Source organism: Mirounga leonina, unplaced genomic scaffold (assembly GCF_011800145.1).
Source record: "Mirounga leonina isolate KUSES-001 unplaced genomic scaffold, KU_Mleo_1.0 Mir_114, whole genome shotgun sequence".
NCBI lineage: Eukaryota > Metazoa > Chordata > Mammalia > Carnivora > Phocidae > Mirounga > Mirounga leonina.
Genome location: NW_023270265.1, coordinates 2,581,440 through 2,603,302, shown reverse-complemented (window position 1 = coordinate 2,603,302; position 21,863 = coordinate 2,581,440). Strand labels below are relative to the sequence as shown.

The 21,863-nt window shown below is 36.8% G+C and overlaps 1 protein-coding gene and 1 pseudogene across 4 annotated transcripts in view; both read right to left on the bottom strand.

Annotated features, from left to right (window-relative positions):
* The window catches only part of ADK (adenosine kinase), a 510,536-nt gene that overhangs the window by 418,157 nt on the left and 70,516 nt on the right, over positions 1–21,863 (bottom strand). The gene's annotated exons all lie outside the window — the stretch shown is intronic.
* LOC118021838 lies at positions 9,248–10,922 on the bottom strand (annotated as a pseudogene).

Below are 21,863 nucleotides of genomic sequence, written 5' to 3'. Positions count from 1 at the left end.
ACAGCTACATATCACAAAGCCATCAGCACAGTGGACAGCAAGAATATTCCTGGAGGGTACCTGGGTGGTATAGTCAATTGAGCGTCTGACTCTTGGTTTCAGCTCAGGTCATGATCAGGGTCCTGTGATCGAGCCCTGTGTCAGGCTCTGTGCTCAGTGCGAAGTTGGCTGAAAACTCTCTCTCTCCTGGAGCACCTGGGTGGTTTAGTCGGTTGGGTGCTGGACTCTTGATTTCAGCTCAGGCTGTTATCTTGGGGTCATGGGATCAGGCCCCAAGTCAGGCTCCACGCTCAGCGAAGAGCCTCTGTTCCTCCCCCTGATCATGTGCTCACTTACTCTCTCAAATAAATCAATAAAATCTTAAAAAAAAAAAAATTCTCTCTCCCTCTACCCCTGCCCCAGTGTGCTCATTCACGCTCTCTCTCAAATAAATAATCTTAAAAAAAAAAAAAAGAATATTTCTGGAAGTCATAACTATGCCCAAACAGCTAGTAAGAACTTAACAATACACAGAAACAACTGCAAACCATGTACTCCATCTAAATGTAACCCCTTAACCAGATCCCCAAAATGCCTCTGGCCACTCTAATGCCACCCAACATGAGGGTATGATAGAGGGAAAGTCAAAGTGAAAGAAACAACAATTTTAATCAGTTAAAATATCTAACTTTTGTAAACTTTACCCCTCCCCCCCCAAAAAATAGTTATGTAAACACACTGCTTGGACTCCTCTCAGGGCCTTGGATGGGTCTATGTGAGGATCCCTGAAACGTGTTAACTGACTACAAATTAAATCCATATCTATTTCCTACCCTAATTTGAAGACCGGTTTCCTATTCCTTTTACCTATTTAGCTATTATCAAAATAATGACTTTATTTCCTCAATGACACTTCGCTACTTTAACATATACCATCTATTTTCTAGAACATGATCATTTCTAGCTTCTACCCCAATGAACTTAGACACATTGATACTAAAATTGTCTACTATTCCTCTTTTAAATGCATCTTAATAGTAATGCAAGCCTTACAATGGCTTTTTATGTACCTCAGGTCAAGGGTAGATACTTTAGACCCCAGTTAATTTTCTTTCAGTTGTAAATATGAAAAAACAAAAAAATCCAATTCAAAATGGCTGAAAAAGTTTCCTCCAATTTCACATAAGACTTAGTCATGAAGCAGGGTAGCTTTTAGGATTGGGTAATATAGGAGTTCAACAAGATCTCTACAGATCCAGGTTCTCTCCATCTTTTCACTCTGCTATATAGAGTGTTTTGATTTCAAACGCAACTAGCCCTCATATGGTTACAAAGTAGCTCTCACAATTCCAAGCACCCACCTAGACGGAGAACATCCAGAAACAGGGGGGAAAAAAACACCTCTCCCAGAGGCTCTTCATCAAACCTCCCCTCATGCCTCAATGACCAGATATGAGTCACCTGCCTATGTCTTAACTAACTAGCCCAAAAAAATGGGACAACCATGATTGGACTGGACTGATAAGGACTTCCTAAACTCACATAGTAGAGGGATGAGCCTACACACACACACACACACACACACAGAAGGATCTGCTTCAAGGACAACTGCAGTAATGAATGGTGCTGGGTAAGCTTTTTATTAAGTAAACTAGATAGCTAATTGTGACTAAAATTACAGATTTCAGTTAGGACATATATTTAATTATAGGTCAAGACATCTAGATGCCTTCAGATCCGTTTGTCTTCAGATCCATTTCAGCTCTCATGTTCTCTAAGACAAACAGCATAGTGGCGAAGAGCCTAGGTTGTAAAGTCAGACTGACATTTGTTTGAATACCCATTCAGCTTATTTGTTGTAAAATCTTGGTCAAGATACCTTCTCTCTTGAAAATCCAGATAGTAGTAATATTTAATTTACACTGGTATGAGAATCAAATAGGATGATGAATGCAAAATGCTTAGGATTTTAACAAAGCTTCATAGCAAGCACTCAAAAAATTTTAACTAATATTAGTCTATAACATACATAATTATTGTGATTTATTTTTTTCTTTAAAGATTTATTTATTTGAGAGACAGGGAGAGAGAGAGAGTGCCAACAGAGGGAGGGGCAGAGGGAGAGAGAATCCTGAGCAGAATTCCCACTGAGCATGGAACATAATTTGGGGCTAAATTCCAGGACCCTGAGATCATGACCTGAGCCAAAACCAAGAATCGGATGCTTAACCGAATGAGCCACCCAGGTGCCCTGTGATTCCTGCACTACTAATTTAGAATTTGTGATAACTAAAACATTGCTCATTTCCAAACCAGAAAATGATTGATTCTACCTCCTATATACTCTAAATAACAGGCTGAGATATACCTAACACCACCTCTCTCCTAATTCTTCTTTTTCTTGAGTAGGCCTTTCCTCCAGCTACAACTTAAACACCTCCAACATTCCTTTAGATTTACTCCTCCAAACTCAACCTTACAAAACCAAATTCATTAATTTCTCCCAAATCATGTTGCTTTTACTTTCAAAGATAATAGCATGGCCATTTACCTATACAGATGCCAAAGATGAAATCTGAAAATCTTCCTGGATGCCCTCTCTCTTCACTGATCAGTCACTAAATCCCATCAATTCAAGCCTCTGAATTATGTTTTGAATCCATCCCCTTGTTCTAAAGTCACCACTACCTCATTATAACAGATCATTATCTTATTCATATCTATGATAAAGAGTTTTCAAATTAGCATACCTGCCACCAGCCTCAACTTCATCCTATATGCTATCAACTGTCTTAGTAAAATGAAAACTAAGCATGTTTGCTTGCTTAAAAACCTTCCACAGATCCGAAATACGTCTCATATAAAAAACTAACAACTTTGCCCAGTATATAAGACCTCTCACAATTTGGCTCCAACCTACATGTATAGCTTCTTCTCTTACCACTCCTTGCACGACATACCTAGTGTTTTAACCAGACTATACAATATTTCATCATTCTCCAAATACACTTTACTCACTCATGTTTCTGTGTGTTCATGCAGATCCCTGTAATGGGACATAGGGTAAACTACTCCTTTGTTCATGTTGATTCCTCTGTTCCCAACTAATTTCTATTCACTCTTCAAGTCCCAGCTCAAATATCAGCTCTTTGAGATAGCTTCTTGCATCCCTCACAGCTAGAGTAATCTACTCCTCTTATAAGATTTTATACATAATTTAATCATAGCAGTTATCACACTGCATGATAGCTAGCTACTGCCTGTCTATAATCCTAAAGTGACTAAATTTTTAAGTTTTAGGGTTATATCTTACTAATCTCTACATTTCTGGCATATATAATAAACATTTAATACTAATGTTAACTGAATGAGTAAGTAGTAACAGAATAAGAAGTCAAGTCATTAGACTCCATGTTGTAAGCTATTTTACTCAACATTTTACTAGAAACAGTAAGAAATTTAATACTCAAATCTGTCTTCACTGTTAGATTGTGAACTCTATTTGTGAAAGAAAACCATCTGATGCTCTGTATCCAATGTCTAAACTTTATACATAGTTAAGATTAATATTAGTTAAATGAATACATGAATTAATAAGTAATAGAAAATCTCACTATACTTAACAAAATGGGATGATAATTTAATTTGTCTAATGACAACAGGTTAACCAGGAAACCCTTTCATTCAGTTCTGGTCTAATTTCTTAACTATTTAAATATCACATATAGAAATCTTATTTACACAGTAAAACTAAAGGCAAGATTCTACAGTGTGATGGATCTTATTTTAAAAAGAGGTTATAATGTATCTACCAATCAATATCTATTGCGTCAAACTGGCTCATTTCACTCACTCATTTCCCACCTGAACCCTGTGGGTAATTTAACTTAAATCCTATGCCAGGACTTCAATAAATGTCTGATGAACAAATAAACTTTGTGTGTGTGTGTGTGTGTACAAGAAGACTTTATAAGATCTCAAATTCTTTTTGAAAGTATTAAGAATATAAATAATATATAAAGATACATGCACAGACACAGAATCACAAACACCTACTCCCAAATGAAAATAAAGCCAAATATTTTTTTAAAGACTTTATTTATTTGAGAGATTGAGAGAGAGAGAGAGCACAAGCACGAGGGAAAAGCAGACTCCCCACTGAGCAGGGAGCCTGATGAGGGGCTTGATCCTGGGACTCTGGGATCATGACCTGAGCTGAAGGCAGACACTCAACCAACTAAGCCACCCAGGTGCCCCAAATAAAGTCAAATATTTTACTATTATTCATTTACTTCTAGTAGTAGTAAGAATATGTATTTCTCTCTAGTACGCCAAGAAAAAGAGTTAAAAATATTAGGGTAGACCCTTCTCTCCTCTTCTTAAAAAATACTCTGTTAAATTAGGAAGTTACACAACATGTTTTAATGCAGTCATCATTTTAGTGATTATATTACAAAGGACCCTCTACTTATAAAATCACCAACAATTGAGAATTTCACACATATATGGTTATGGATAGTTTAGTTTGTTGGAATTTATGGAAAAGAAACAGACAAGAAAAGAGGCAGAAAATATTTGTGATCATAAACAAATTAGAAAATAAAATAAACCCCAAAATATCAACTCAATGTACATCTTCAAAATGGCTTTTATCAGGGAGCCTGGCTGGCTCAGTTGGTAGAGCATGTGACTCTAGATCTCCGGGTTGTGAGTTCGAGCCCCATGTTGGTTATGGAGCCTACTTAAAATAAAAAATTTCTTAAAAATGAAAATATTTTTTAAAGTGGCTTTTCTCTTCTTTCTGGTGCTTATCTTTTTCTCTTCCAAATTTTTGCTACCAATCAATCATCTCTTCAAATGGCTTGCAATGAAAGGAACAGATAAAATATACCCTCCTAAGAAAATCAAATAAATTGTTCATGGCAAAACCACAGATCCATAAAGTCATCAAGTTTATTGATTAGTTGATACAAGAGTAGAATATATCTACTAAACCAACTGTCTTTTCAAAATTAACTCTTATTTTAAAAATAAATAAAACTCTTATAAATTAAAAGTTATTTTCAACAAGTATACATAAAATAGAAAGAAAAATAGAAAGAAAATAGAAAGAAAAAGGATTATTTAACCCAATTAATTATATCTCCTTGATTCATGTGCCAACTTGGTTAATTTCTACCAAGTGTCTGGTCTATACACTAACACCTCCTGAGAAAGGAAATTCATTACCTCCCAAGCAAACATTCTATTTTTCTCTTTCTTTACTACTAGAAAGTTTTCCTTTAGTGAGCTAAAATGATTCAATCTATACCATCTACTCATTGGTTCTTCTATCCTAAATAAATCAATAGATCTAATCTCATTTCCACATGAAGAAAGCTCATCAAATGAAGGAGGGTTATCACATATGTTCTGGTTCTCTTTCTTCCAAGTAAAAACTATCCAGGTTTTCAATCCATCTCATACATGATTTTAAATTCCTTCAACAATGAAAAAAAGGAATGTTTTAGAATCCACTATCTCAATCATGAGTTTCAACATGAGAAATAATACACAGCTAACAAAAGAGCAATACAGAATTATTATCCTCTTAATTTTTGAAACCTAAGGATAGAATACTTTGTTCTTGTATGAGTGGACTGCCATAAATGTCCAGGGAAGCTTGTAACCAATGTTTTATTGTTGATGAAGAAAAAAAAAGTAAAGAAGATAGTGAAAGAGTCTCTAAAATACAAGAGGCTACCTCTTTGCCCTCAACTTTATTTTCTTAACAATAAGGCTACACTATTTTATATGTCAATTCCCTTTTCCTGCTAGAAAGTTCACACTTTATAGCAATGTTATTTCATGTGTTTAAAAAAAAGACACCATTTTATTGCAGCTGAAAAATCAGGTCATTGTTCCCAATTTGTTCATGTACTTAGTAAAGTTAAAATATTAAACTAGAAAACAGTTTAAGGAGCTCAGAGTTGGTATGAGTTCAGAGAATATCTAAATAGTGAAACAGTTAATAAAATAAATCACAGGGGTCAAAAGTCAGTGATGCAAGTATTAGCTAAGCCAAAAAACAACTGAGTATACTTGACTAAACCATTTAACCCTTCTGAGCCTCTGAGTACCCTCATTGGTGAAATGAAGATAAAGAATTAGGATCAGAAGATCTCATATGCTTTGATCTCAGCACCTCTTTATACTTTAAAAAAAGTACTGAGTACTTTAAACAGTTCTCATATACATCCCTGTTTACCACATTAAAACTAAAACAAAATTTTTAAATATTTATTATTTTTTAAATAATAGAAACATTAAAGGTCAATATAAGTAACATTTTATGAAAAATAAAGCTAAACTAAAAAAATTTAGTGAGAAGAGTAACATTGTTTTATAATTATTGTAAATCTCTTTAATGTCTGGCTTAATAGAAGACAGCTAGCTTTTCACATGCTTACTCATTTAATCAATATCGCATATCATGTAACCTCTGGATGACTACTTTATTCGAGAGAAAATGAGAATGAAAGGGACAAACGATGCCTGAGTATAATTTTGAAAATAGTTCTGCCTTCATGAACTCCCTGAAAAAAGTTTAATGAACTCTTCCAAGAAGCTCTGTACCACACTAATCATCTGTAATTCTCAAGATCCGCATGAACCCAGACTGATGACAAGATTTTTTTTTTAATGAAAATATACCTAACTTCACTCTGATAGAATGCATCACTATTATGATCCTAAGATATTACAGCAAGATGACCCTTTTTAAGCCAACTATAAAAAGCCATCTTAGAAAGGAAGTATAAGATAAAAACAACAGAATATAGAATACTATTTGTTACTATGGAAATTCCCACAAGGAGGAAAACCTATCTACATAATTTCCTTTGTATTACAATACTCCTAATACTTGGCATAACAAAGTTACTCTTTTTTAAAAATTTTTTATTTATTTATTTACTGTACCCAATGTGGGACTCAAACTGATGACCCCAAGATCAAGTCATATGCTCTACCAACTAAGCCAGCCAGGTGCCCCCAAAATTACTCCTTATGTAATAAATATATACAGATCATCTGCTAGATGTAAAGCACTGTCCTAAGTGGAATAAGGGAAACTAAAGCAGGAAGAACTTTATACTCTTACAGGAGAGATATAAGGATTCCAAAAATCAAAGTAAAAGAAAAAAAAAGACATGTTGTAAGATAAAGCAGTATGGTGGTTCATAATCTTAAAAGTATTATGAGATGATGTTAACATAATTATGATTAAACTATTCACAAAGTTTAGGAATACAAGAAAATCCATCTATATTTACTAGCCTATAGTTGTATGTTTTATTCACTGAATTCAAAGTAACACATGTACTTTTCCAGAGAAAAAAATGAAAGAAATAGAAGCAACTTCAATCTCTAATTTCACATTCCAATAAAATCATTGTGGGCATAACAACAATGACTTTGGCAAATAGTTACAATAGCACCTACATACTTTCATGCTTCAATCTCATAGCCAGACACAAAAACAGAAGTGATAATAAGACCAGAAAAACTAAGTAAACTAAAATCCTAGGATTACTGGCTGAATCCTTCGTATTTCACTAAGAAGTGTATTTCATTAGCTTGCCATTTTTAATTATAATGGATAGTCATTCAATTGTAGCATCTAAATGAACAATATACGACATACTACTTTCTTCCTAATATACAAATTAATTTAGAAGAGTCATCCTTTTCTTTTGTAAAAATAATGAATTCAAGCCTAATTTTTCTTTTATTTGGAAAATTTCAAGATTACATAAAATAATAAAATGTTTCCCTTAATTTGTAAATAATTATGTAACTCATATAGTAATATTATTTACTTGAAAACGTAAAGAAAACTAAAACATAAATTTTGCTAATATACAATTCCTTTTAAATAATTTTATTTTTCATGCCTATGGAATTATGACAGTTAATAGGATTTACCTTATGTCAACCTTAAGAATATCTACTACTTAATTTTAGACTAAATAGAAGTTTCTCTGGCATGTAACTCTAGCAATAGCTTCTACCTTTAAGATAAAATTCAGTACTGAATATAAGTTTATGTTGGAATACTTTCCACTGAGCTCCTCTATCCCCAAAATATGCCCTAAAAATATTAGATCTTCCATACACTTTTTAAAAAGTTCTGTATTCATTTATCCTCTGTATTTGCACAAACAAAACAGGCAAAATAGCACCATCTGGTGGGTATCACCTTAGTTTTAAAATAATTGTCTACATTTACCCTATTAATAATTCTTTGAAAAAACTGCCTAATAGGGAATCCTTTTAAACTACTATGAATTAATGGTGAAAAGTAGCTTAATTAGCAACCAAAAGTATACTTTAAAATTGAACCAAGGTTGCAGGATTGTTTCTTAATTATTAAGAAGTTAACTGCTTATGTGATGCCATTAAGGATAAAATCTCCTCAGAACTTAACCCTGTGGTCTCGGCTTAAAAAAGAAGTGTTCATATTCAATACAAAAATAATTTCTATTTTTCATACAATACATCTATACTATTCAATGAAAAGAATGAGATGTGAACATAATAATCTTCACAAAAGATAGTATGGTCTATTACTTACACTTACTTTAAATTTTTTTTTTTAGGTGTGTGTCTAAATTATCAGCTGAAATTAGTAAGGCTGATCTCAAGGTTTATTAAAAATAAAAGCTTTCTGTGTACTAACAATGTATTGGATAATGGTCAAAACATAAATTAACTCCCAATTTTAGTGAGCCAAATAAACACGTAACAACTACGGAAAGTAAAAACAAACAGAAGACAAAATCAGAAGAAAGGTTTTTATTTTGATAATTTTCATATCAGGCTTTTCAAGGTGAAATGGAGAAGGAAAGCAGGATCAAAATACTAAGCCAAACAAAAAGGCAACATACTTCTTAGATGCACTTTTATCTACAATGATAAAAATTACAAAATATTTCTTTCTAGTAACTACTGGATAACCACACATTACCTTACACCATGCTCGGCACTGTGTATACAATGGAGAGCAAATACAAACACATAAAAGATACAAACCCATTCTCTTTTTTTTTTAAAGACACATTTACTCAGCGTCATGATCAGACTATTACATTTAGCAATCAACATGGGTGCAAAAAAAAAAAATCTACATTAAAACCCTTTGTTGGAATGCTTTACACTTTCCACAGAACAGAAACTAAAATAACCTGTTATACAATTAGTCACAAATGCAGTCCTCGAGTTTTTTGCCCATAGACATGAGTATTGTCTAAAACATGTCTTCTTTGTAGCAGCTAGGCCCTGTCACCACTGTGCTTGGCTGAGTTCACAAATCTGTTGTAACCTGTAGCTTCCCTGTCACTTCTCGGGCTCTCCTCTCCTGCTAAGCTTTGTTTCCTGGCAGTAATTAAAACCTTCTGCCACTGCCGTAGCTCCTGCTGCTGCTGGAACCGCCACAGCCACCTTGGTTTCATGGTTTGGCAAAGTATTGGCCTCCACCACCATAGGGGCCAGAGCTTCTGCCTCCAAAATTTCTTCCTTTCATGGGTCCAAAATTTGAGGATTGATTGTTGTATTTGCCAAAATCATTATACCTTCCGCCACCTCCAAAGTTGCTTCCATCATTACCAAATCCATTACAGCCATCCCCACTGCCACCATATCCACCACCACCTCGACTGCCACCAAAGCCATCTCGACCACGGAAGTTCCCTCCACGACCAAAGCTGTCATTCCCACCAAAACCACCTCTACGACCACCACCAAAGTTTCCAGAACCACTTCGACCTCTTTGGCTGGATGGAGCACTAGCCATCTCTTGCTTAGATAGGGCTTTCCTTACTTCACAGTTGTGGCTATTCACAGTATGGTATTTCTGAATGACAGTCTTGTCTACAGAGTCATGGTCATCAAATGTTACAAAAGCAAAACCTCTTTTTGCCACTGCCTCGGTCAGTCATGATCTCGATCACTTCAATTTTCCCATACTGTTCAAAATAATCTCTTAGATGATGTTCTTCAGTGTCTTCTTTAATGCCACCAACAAAAATCTTTTTCACAGTTAAGTGGGCACCAGGTCTTTGAGAATCTTCTCTTGAGACAGCCCTCTTTGGTTCCACAACTCTTCCATCCACCTTGTGTGGCCTTGTGTTCATGGCTGCATCCACCTCCTCCACAGTGGCATACGTGACAAACCCAATGGTGTTTGGATCTCTCATTACCACACAGTCCGTACACGTTCCCCATTGCTCAAAATGGCTCCTCAGACTCTCATCAGTTGTTTCAAAGCTCAAACCTCCGATGAAGAGCTTCCGCAGCTGTTCAGGCTCTTTGGGAGACTCTGACTTACACATAACGATGGTGGGAGGGGAGACTTTTAACGATGCTTACTCAGCGGCGTCCACGGGAAGAAAGGCCAAACCCATTCTCTTATGGAGCTTACAATGTAGGTGCTGTTTTTCCCACTCTCTGAGCACCTTCCAGATGCACCAATTCTTCCCCATTTTAATTATACTGTTGTTTTCTAATGTAAAGGAACTGAACACCTCAATTTATACAACTTTTATACTAAACATATGCTGACCATTATTAACTTCTGCTTCAACACAAAAGATTTAAAGTTTATTTCTGTTCCTTGCACTAAAGTGACAATAAACTCTTAAGAACAGTATTTTTGGTGAAAAATACCCATAATATATTGAAGTCCTTAAAGTAACAGAAATACTAATGCCTGAACAAGAACACCAGAGAAGGAGGAAGGGAAGGAAGAAATAAGAAGCAAATTAAGTTTATTTGCAGAATCGCCAAAGAACTCAGAGAATACTGGAGACAAGAGCTATGTATCCATATTAAAAAGCAGAGAGATTAAATAAAAGTCTGCACACAGAAGAATAAAATAACCCCCCCCACACACACACACTACTACCCCTCTTCCTTCCCCCTTTCCCAACTCTCCCTCTCCTCCTCCCTACTCCTCCCCTTTCTCTTTCTTACCTGACAATAAATAAATAAGGTGGTAAGAGGACATCAGCATGGGAATAAAGTAATGTTCTAGAATGTTCTAATAATTAACTCTATTTTTAAAAGGATTAAGTTATGGATCAAAATCTTTTCCATATTTTCCCAGAACATTCAATACAAAGAAATCAGAATCATTTTAAATTATCTAACAGTCCTTCTATAAAAAAAATCTCAACATTTTGGATTAATGATTTAAAAATTGATTAATGCTTTAAAACTAACTTCATTTTCCTAAAATTCCTGAAGCATCCCTTTCTTAAAATTTAGCTTCCAATTCAAGTAATACTTATTCCCTAAGCTACAGACATTCAGTTAGCTTCAACAGCATTAAATAAGCCGATCTATGTACTACAGACAAGCAGAACTGGATATGAAATAGTCACAGGCCTCAAGGAGTTCAGTCTAATACAGATAACACAGACAAATTATAGTACAACAGAAGCGAATTTATTAGAGGTAAAGAGGGAGCTTTCTGGAAGAAGCAGCTAAGTTTTGAAGTTACCACAAAATGTTCACCTTTAACCCAGAAGGCTGACCTATAGCTTGCATAATTTCGATAAGGATCAAGTAAGTGCTGGTTGCTACATTCTTAAAGGGTCTCGTGACTGCCTGTATATTTCACCAATAGTTAATATCGAAATGAATGATAAGCACCAGAGAAATCTTGCAGAAGTAGTTTTACAAGTAGAAACTCGAAAAAGATATTTATGATCTAATGCTCCCTGCATGTCCCCTCCCCCCTCGAGCACTGAGCATATAACCACCAGCTTCATAGAGGGCAAGTGCAGCCCTTTCCGCCCCCACGCTACTTAAATAAACTTACTAAGCTGCACTGTAAAATGTCTCAAGAATTCTGTCTTGGCTGTTGCGCTCCAAGATCCCACAACATTTTTGGTGGCCCTGTATGGGGAGTACGGAATAAATCAAGAGCCTCGATGCGACTTGGTAAGTCATCTTTACCCCAGTCTTTGTTTCATCCCTGTTCTTTTTCCTTCTTCAGAGATGTCCTGAATACTATGACCCTTCAGCACATGTCTTCAGAACATGTCTTACTCAAGTGTTCAGGAGAGAGCCTCTTGCCCATGGTGGCTACACTATGGGCAGGGATGGTCCACTGCCACCCAGCTTGATACTAATACCTTGGTCATAATGGCATTGGGCTCAGAAATCAGACTCTCCTAATTTTCCCTGTTCTTTTAATGCATATATTCTTTTTTTTTTTTTTTAAAGATTTTATTTATTTATTTGACAGAGAGAGAGATAGCGAGAGCAGGAACACAAGCAGGAGTGGGAGAGGGAGAAGCAGGCCCCCCGCCGAGCAGGGAGCCCGATGTGGGGACTCGATCCCAGGACCCTGGGATCATGACCTGAGCCGAAGGCAGACGCTTAACGACTGAGCCACCCAGGTGCCCCTAATGCATATATTCTTGTCAGGCATAGGACAGCAACATTTGTCGTTAGGATGGCCCCCAATCCCAAGACTCCCGTGTAAGGTTTCCTCCTAAATAACCAGGTGTGATCCTCAATGAGCATAAAATCCAAGTTATGTCTGACCGTGTACTTCCTGAAAGAGACAAGAGCTATTATGCAGTTGGGGAACTCACTTGATGGGGGACCTTCCCTTGGGACTGGATCATGGATTGAGCTCACGACAAGTTGCTTGGATTAGATAGGGGTTCCATACCTTATTTCTAATACTATATCCAGAGGCTTTCAAATGGTATTACTATTGGTTGCCAAATATATTGGCTCACCCAAAATGGAAAGAGGCAGCCCCAATCTCTGCAGCGATTCAGTCCATTTACCAGCATCTGTTGTAGTCTAGAATGCAATGGGGAAGCAAAGGGATGTCAACATCCCTTCTTAGGTAGTACAAAGGTACCAAACCAGTTAAGAAAGAAAAATGCCTCCCACCACCGTGAACCCCAGGAACCTTTGGCAATATTCCTGATGGGATGCCATTCAAAGCCAAGGGGGATTTTGGTAATGGACTCCTAGGTAGTTAATGTACTCTCCTCATTTTGTATGAATTGACTATGGGATCAACTTCCTCAATCCCAAAGGATTTCCATTGGTTGTCTCCTAACATACTGAAATCAATTTGGACAACAGGATTTAAAGAAGTGCCTCATCTTCTTCTATAATAATGCCTGGCCTCAATAGTCTCTGGAGGCTGATTTTATTTTTATTTATTTATTTTTTTATTATTATGTTATGTTAATCACCACACATTACATCATTAGTTTTTGATGTAGTGTAGAGGATGATTTAAAAAAAAAGGTCCATTAATGGGTTCTTAAGCTTCAATACTATTTAGCAATTAGACTTTTTTTTTGTAAGCATCAAGGAAAATGGACCAAAATCTCATAAGGTCAGGCCTTTATGGCCCTATACCAAAACACTGAGCTGTCCTATAGTCCTCTAGGGGGCCTAAGGACACCCCTCTCCTTACCCTCTACCCCTCAACCCACCATCAGCTCAGCTGCCTCAAGCCCTTCTATTGTTAATCTACAACCTCACCTGTGTTCTCTCCTGTTCGCTATGTGCACCCTCCCTTTGTCTCTCTTGTAAACAGGTTGCTGCCAACATCCTGTACCTGAGTCTCTCTGTTTTTCCTGAGTCACTTGTCTTCTCTTTTTTTGCTGCTTCTTTTGTGTGCCAGATCTGAAACATATCTTGACAGGCCTGGATGAATATTGTCGGACTCTTGTTGTATGTGGGGTTTTCGCCATCATTCGTTTCCCAGATTAATGGCTATGATAACTGGAGCCAATTGTCTGGCTAGTGTGCTTCAGGATGGGGACTCTAAGGAATAGTCCCAAGCAGCTGCTGAAACCCATTCTATTTTGTGGACTCCCCAACAACTGTGTAACTTAACTATCGCCTTGACAGACTATGTGGCTGGGATAACACAAATGCTCCTTAAAAGTCAGAGCGTACCCAACTCCATGGGATTAGCTATGAACTTGTACAGAAAATTGATAGCCCCACTTTCCTTTTTTTTAAAAAGATTTATTTATTTATTTTTAAAGACAGAAGGAGAGAAAGAGAGCGAGTGTGCGAGCAGGGGGAGGGGCAGAGAGAGAGAGAGGGAGAGAGTCCTCAAGCAAACTCCCCACTGAGTGTGGAACCCAATACAGCTCCATCCCAGGACCCTGAGATCATGACCTGAGCCAACATCAACAGACAGATGCTTAACAGACTAAGACACCCAGGTGCTTAGTGGTGCCCTACTTTCCTTTTAATTAGATTGGAGAATCCACATGAGGATGCCCTAATCTCCTCAAGACAAGTCATCTTCTACTTGCCAGCAATTCCTCATAATTAGGATAGTGTTAAGGCTAGACATCAGGCAAAGAAAGCTTCTTAATGGTTTTATTCCTTGTCCTGGGAGCCACCTCTCTTGATGTAAAAATTACAAACAGAAGCGTTAGCCAAGCATACAGAAGCCACCTTTAACGAAACCCAACATGAAGTCACCCACAAATTTGAAAAGTGGCACTCCAAAACCTAATGGCCCTTGATATCCTGACTGCAAATCAGGAAGGAAGTTATTATGCTAATATTAAGACTAAATGTTGTATATGTATCCCAGATGACTCTGCTAATGTAATCCAAATTTTTAGCTCATACACATGCAAATTAAGGCAATGTCTAACTCTTAGTTCTCCGAATGATTAGTTTTTAATTGGGAGGTAGACTATGGTGTACCTTAAAGAGTCTTCCTATCACACTTATTTTTATTATATTAATCCTAAAGTGTTGTCACTTTCGTTTTGTTCTATTATCAAGATACATGCAAGCAGTTTCTGACTCCTTCACCCAGCCAACAGATGATCCTTACTACTCAAAACAAATTCACCCCAATGTCCACGCTGAATTCTATAACAATGGCCTTCCATGGTGGTTACTTGTAGAGACAGACAGTAACCAATTTCAGTCCATAGGTAAGAACATTTCTATGATCCCTGTCAGCTTGAAGAAGTTACAGAAGATGAGCCTTTTGCCCTTCAACAACCTTAAAGATTTAAGGACCAAAAATTGGTCAGGGGGGAAACGATGAAGGATAGAAGAAGGAAAATGTTCACCTTTAGCCCAGAAGGCTGACCTACAGCCTGCATAATTTCAATAAGGATCAAATATGTGCTGGCTGCTACATTTAAGATTTTATTTTTAAGTAATCTCTACACCCAACGTGGAGATCAAACTCACAACCCAGAGATCAAGAGTCCTACACTCCACCAGCTGAGCCAGCTAGATACCCATTCTTAAAAGGCTGCTACATTCTTTTTCTTTTTTTTTAAGGTTTGTATTTATTTATTTGACAGAGAGACAGCGAGATCGGGAACACAAGCAGGCGTGGCAGAGGGAGAAGCAGGCTTCCCGCTGAGCAGGGAGCCTGATGCGGGGCTCGATCCCAGGACGCTGGGATCATGACCTGAGCTGGAGGCAGACGCTTAACAACTGAGCCACCCAGGCGTCCCAGGGCTGCTACATTCTTAAAGGGCCTCATGAATGCCTGTATATTTCACCAATAGTTAATACTGAACTGAATGCTAAGCACCAGAGAAATCCTGCAAAAGTAATTTTATAAGTAGAAATTTGAAGAAAACATCTATGATCTAATACTCCTTGCACGTTCCCTCCCCCTTGAGCACTAAGCATATAACTACCAGCTTCATACAGTAAAAGTGCAAACCACCAGCTTCATACTGCAAAAGTGGACCCCTTCTGCCCATGGGTCCTGTTCCTGTGCTACTTAAATACACTTACTAAGTTGCACCATTCAACATGTCAAGAATTCTTTCTCGGCTGTTGCACTTCACAATCCAGCAACACTTCTAAGGGGAACAGAAAGGGTCTATCAGTGGATTACTTTGTAGTGCTGATCAGGATTCTTTGCTAATAATTTCCTTCTTTCCATTCCCTGTCTGCTTTAAAAAACCCTTCCTTTCCTGCAGCTCAATGGGGCTCCTTTCTATTGCCAGATATGAGATAGGGAAACTAAAGGGACCCCATGAAAAACTGCATCCCCCCATCCCCGCTCATTTTCCTGCTTCTATTTTTGCTAGGACCTACACCCTTGCTTTACACACATCTTATAGAAGAGATAATGTATGTCCTCCTTGTAGAGGTAAAGGATTTAATAATTTCTTTGGAGTCTTCCAACACAATACATAACATCTAAGGAGTGACCAGGCGGGGTCATCATGAACTTTCCAAGACCACTGACTCATCAAGACCCTGACTCCAGGGCATAAGTGATTTATGGAGGACACCTAAACACTTCTCTGTTCCTGGATTACTGAGAAGATAAGAGGCACCAGACTACCATCCTCAATAAAAACTCCAGGTCCCAAGCAAAGACAAGACTCACTCTTCTTTCTTTTCTGAGTCTTCCTGATACTCTGTCTGTATCTACCCTCTATGTCTTCAATAAATTCTGCTCTCACTTCCTCTCAGCTTGTGTTTAATTTCTATCCTCCATGAACCCATGGACCCTCTTGGCTGGTCCTTGGATCCAGCCAGTCTTCATGAGATGGGATGCTGCCAGATTCATAAATCATCAAATAAAGGCAAGTGGATCTTTAAATTTAGTCAGATAAATTTTGTTTTAAAGTTTTCCAGATAAAGATCTGAATCTTGAAAAGGATTTGGAGTGGTGAGAGACCTACAAGGAGGAGGTTTTTAGAGGGACAAATATATGTACAAATACGTAGACAAGAGGGACATGTTCAATGAACTGCAAAAAGATGCCAGAACTAGAGATTAAAAAGCAAAGAAAGTTCTTTAGGTTTCATTATGCAGAGAAGTCATTAAAAGGTTTTAAACCTGGAAGAAACAAGATCAGATTTTCAATTTACAAAAATTATAATAGGCCAAATATAAATAATGTACATATTTGTGTGTCCCCACACTTGAGAACTAGTTAGATGATTCACATGAATTATGTTATATTAACAACACAAAGGGTGACAAAAGAGCCAAAGAGCTACAACTGATTTGAGTACTCTTGATTCAACACATACACTGTGACCTTGAACAAGTACGTTAAATTTCTAGTACCCTATTCTTCATATGAGGAAACATTACTATTACTTCAAAAGAGGTCATGACAATAAAGGATAGAATACTTAATAACGGGGTAACTAGGTAACCTGTATTCAAACTAAAAATCCATAATGTGAAAATAAAGAACAAATCTGCTGCTTTTCTGAAAGGGCATCAATTCAAAATGCAATGTTTCCCTAATGCATATATTGGGAAAATGACTACAATTTGGTAAAATGCAAAGAACAATGGACTAAACAGAAAACCCAGTAACCGTCTTTTCCTTGCCAATTATGATTTCTATGCCTCAGCTTATTCAGTACTAAAATTAAAGGAATGATACTAAATGTTTTCTAAAGCTGAGAACATTCAAGAACCTGAGGGACATTTTCATTACTGCTATAAGAGAAGAATGGCATAACCTAAAACATTAATAACTTATGAATAACTTTGAATATGAATTCATATTATGAATAACTTTGTGGATGGGAAATGGAATCATTCATTTTAATCAATCATTCATGATAAAACACAACTTTACCACCAAAAAAAATTGTACATAAAAAGGCCATAAGCAGGGCGCCTGGGTGGCTCAGATGGTTAAGCGTCTGCCTTCGGCTCAGGTCATGATCCCAGGGTCCTGGGATCGAGTCCCACATCAGGCTCCCTGCTCCTTGGGGGCCTGCTTCTCCCTCTGCCTCTCTCTCTCTCTCTCTGTCTCTCATGAATAAATAAATAAAATCTTAAAAAAAAAAAAAAAAAAAGGCCATAAGCAGAGAGACATAGAACCATAACACCCAAAGTCTTTAAAAAATTTTTTTCTAAATAAAAGTCCAACAGATTGACAGAAAGCTGTATGCTAAATCATCCTGGAATTACACCTGTATAATGGCTTTATTTATTCTGCCATACAAATGCGGACATCAGGGGATAATGACTAATAACAATGATAATGCTGCCAATAATACCAGTATCAAAGTCAAGGGCAAGATCCCCAGAATCCAACAGAAACTTACAGTCTTACTGATAAACTTTGGTTTTACAGTATCAATAAATCACTCCAGACAGAACAAAGACAGGTAATAGACCTATACTTTCACATAGGGGTTTCCCAGTGTAACCTGAAATTAGCAATAAAAAGAAGTGCTTCATCTCATACAATATTCGTTTTTTCAAGTTACTAACAATGGGTTTACAAGATTAATTTATTACAGTTTAAAAAAAAATACTTGATTTATGCAGGCCCAAGTAAAATGATTATGGAAACATATATATAACTTTATACTTTTACAGACCACAAATCTAAGAACAACAAAAGATTCCCTCCATTATACAAATTAATGGAAGACAATGAAACATTGATACACATTAAGTTCTCAATCAAGTCAATCAAATATAATGGCCAACTGAGTCCTGGAAACACAAATGACAGTTTCTACCCCTAAAAAATGTTTAATCACCTTCAAATATCTGATGAGATGTCCTATAGAAAACATAATAAATTTATAATATGCTTACAGGCTTCCAGTTATGGAATAAATAAGTCATGGGAATAAAAGGTACAGCATAGGGCACCTGGGTAGCTCAGTTGGTTAAGCAACTGCCTTAGGCTCAGGTCATGATCCTAGAGACCCAGGATTGAGTCCCTCATCTGGCTCCCTGCTCAGCAGGGAGTCTGCTTCTCCCTCTGACCCTCCCCCCTCTCATGCTCTCTCTCTCTCATAAAAAATAAATAAATAAATAAACTAAAATTAAAAAATTTTTTAAATTAAAAAAAGGTACAGCATAGGGAATTTATTCAATGGTACTGTAATAAGGTTATATGGTGACAGATGGTAGCTAACACTTGTGATGAGTATAGGAAAACATATAGTTATCCAATCACTACGCTGTACACCTGAAACTAATATAATATTTTATGTCAACGATACTCAAATAAAAACATTAAATAATAAATTTATACTATGCTAACTCCTGAGGGCATAATTAGAATCAACAAGGGAAATAAACATGCAAATGATAACAATGACAGTTAAAAGTAGTATGAAAGTCTTGAAGAGAGGCTGAAAATTACCAGTGTCTCAGGAATATTGTAAAATTAGATACTACTATAATCTTTACTGAACTGCAAATTATTACTATTATTTTCCAAGTTTCACATTAACAAGAAAAGCTTTGCAGAGAAATGAAAAGCATAAATATATATAAACATTATGAAAGTTAAGGCAGAGCTTTCTACTTAAAAAGTTCTTCACATGCAAGATAAATGGAACTTTGGTAGTTTGGCTATTACAAACTGATTAGAAGATCCCTAAATTAGAATATTTTAATTATACAATTACCTACTAATATTAAACATTCTTACATATAGTAAGTACTAGAATGACAGCCCATCTTGCTTTTTCCAGAGATGATTCAATTCTACTTTTATTCTCTTCAAGATGGACTGAACTCGGTTGTTCCTTTCATCAATGGCTAATCTATACATACTCTTTGCGCAGGAGTTAATATTCTTATATTATGGAGAAGATCTAATCCCACCTTTGTTAAGTGACTCAGTAAAATAATTCTAAACAAGTTACTGAGTAACAATTTATAGTAGCCTAAAATAAAATCTCCAAAAGTACTAAGACTTTAAACTCCCCCCCAAAATAACTATACCATAATGATGTTTTCAAGAGGCAGCAGAAATGTGATTAGCTTCCCCATCGTGATCCCCTAAAAATATACAGCATCTCTTTTCAAATATAAAGCATGAACCAAAGCAGCAGTTTATACTGTATACCATTCTTCTGAATGTATTTTTCTACCTTCCCTGGTTTAGAGACAGTAAATAATTGTGTTTCCTTTTAAAGTTGTCCTGCTGGGTTGCTAAGGATGAAACTGAGGAAGAGGCTGAAAATTATATCCAGAAAGAAAGGGCTTCCTGATGATGTTCCTGAAGCACTGAATTAACCAACCTTTACCTCCAGATTTATTGTGTTAAATAATAAAATTTTCCATTTATAGATTAAGTCATTTTGTTTTGGGTATCTGTTACTTACATAACCAAAGGCACAAATAGTATAAACATCTCCCAACTTTGGAGAGAATTAGTTCTGGAAAAGTTTATGCTCTCATCTACCACATATTTTAAAAGAGGAAAAAAATTCTAATTAAAATAACCTAAAATAGACATTTAAAAAAATTCTCTCAGAATCCAGACTAAGGGGGCAGTCACACAAATTATTCCAAACTTAATCACCAACACCAGCTGCCTACTAGAATTAGAGGTACTTATATACAAAGTTCAATCCAAACGTTAGAGAAAAAACAGAAACTTGTTTGCTCTCTACTAAGGAAACTTAGGTTGATGATATTTAAGGAATAATGAGAGAAGCACTTAACTAAGGATTCTGGTTTTCATAAGGAGCCTGCTGTTAAATTTGATTATATTCATGAAGACAAAACTTGGAAAACAAAACTGTTTCATTAATCATCAACCTTGTAGTAAAACCCAAACAACCAAAATTACTGTAAATAAACCCACTTAATGGTAAAATACACGAATAAACATATGAATTGAAAACATCATAGATACTCTGCAGACTAAAATAGTCTTTAAGTATTCACAAATATTTACTAAATTTCTACTAGGGGCCAGGCACTGAGGATACAAAGATGAACCTTGTGCTCAAAGTACTGAGTCTGAAGGAAGGTAAGCAAAAAATAAATAAAAGTAGAAGTAGTTATTCACATGCCAGTCATCATGGAATTCTCTATATGTATATTACTTAATCCCCACAATAATTCTATAAGGTTAAGTGTCATCATTTTCATAATTTAGGTGAAGAAATATTTTAAAGGAATAAGTAACTAACCCAAAGTCTCACAACTAGTCATTATCAAAACCAGGATTTTAATTCTGGTCTGCCTGATGGTTTGCACCAAACGAATCCCAGAGTACAGAAGAGTGTACAATAGAGAAAGCTACCAGAAAGAATTAATATCTGAGTTAAGTCTTAAAAGATGAGTAGGGGTGGGGCGCCTGGGTGGCTCAGTCAGTTAAGTAACCAACTCTTGGTTACTACTGGTTTCGGCTCAGGTCATGATCTCAGGGTCCTGGGATAAAGCCCAGAGTTGGGCTCTGCACTCAGCAGGGAGTCTGCTTGTGGATTCTCTTTCCCTCTGCCCCTCCCCTTGCTCGTGCCTGTTCTCTCTCTCTAATAAATAAATCTTTAAAAAAAATAAAGGGCGCCTGGGTGGCTCAGTTGGTTAAGCGACTGCCTTCGGCCCTTCGGCTCAGGTCATGATCCTGGAGTCCCGGGATCGAGTCCCGCATCGGGCTCCCTGCTCGGCAGGGAGCCTGCTTCTCCCTCTGACCCTCCCCCCTCTCATGTGCTCTCTGTCTCTCTCATTCTCTCTGTCTCAAATAAATAGGTAAAATCTTTAAAAAAATAAAAATGTTTTACACTATAGCCACTACTGATCCATATGACCAAGTGATTCCCAGAGTATAGTATGTGTACCACTGGTGATACTTGAGACAATTTTTTTTTTTTTAAGATTTTATTTATTTATTTGACAGAGAGAGATACAGCGAGAGAGGGAACACAAGCAGGGGGAGTGGGAGAGGGAGAAGCAGGCTCCCCACTGAGCAGGGAGCCCAATGAGGGGCTCAATCCCAGGACCCTGGGATCATGACCTGAGCCGAAGGCAGACGCTTAACAACTGAGCCATCCAGGCACCCCGAGACTTTTTTTTTTTTAATTTCCTATTTTGAAATAATTTCTAGCTTATCAAAAAAACGCAAAAAT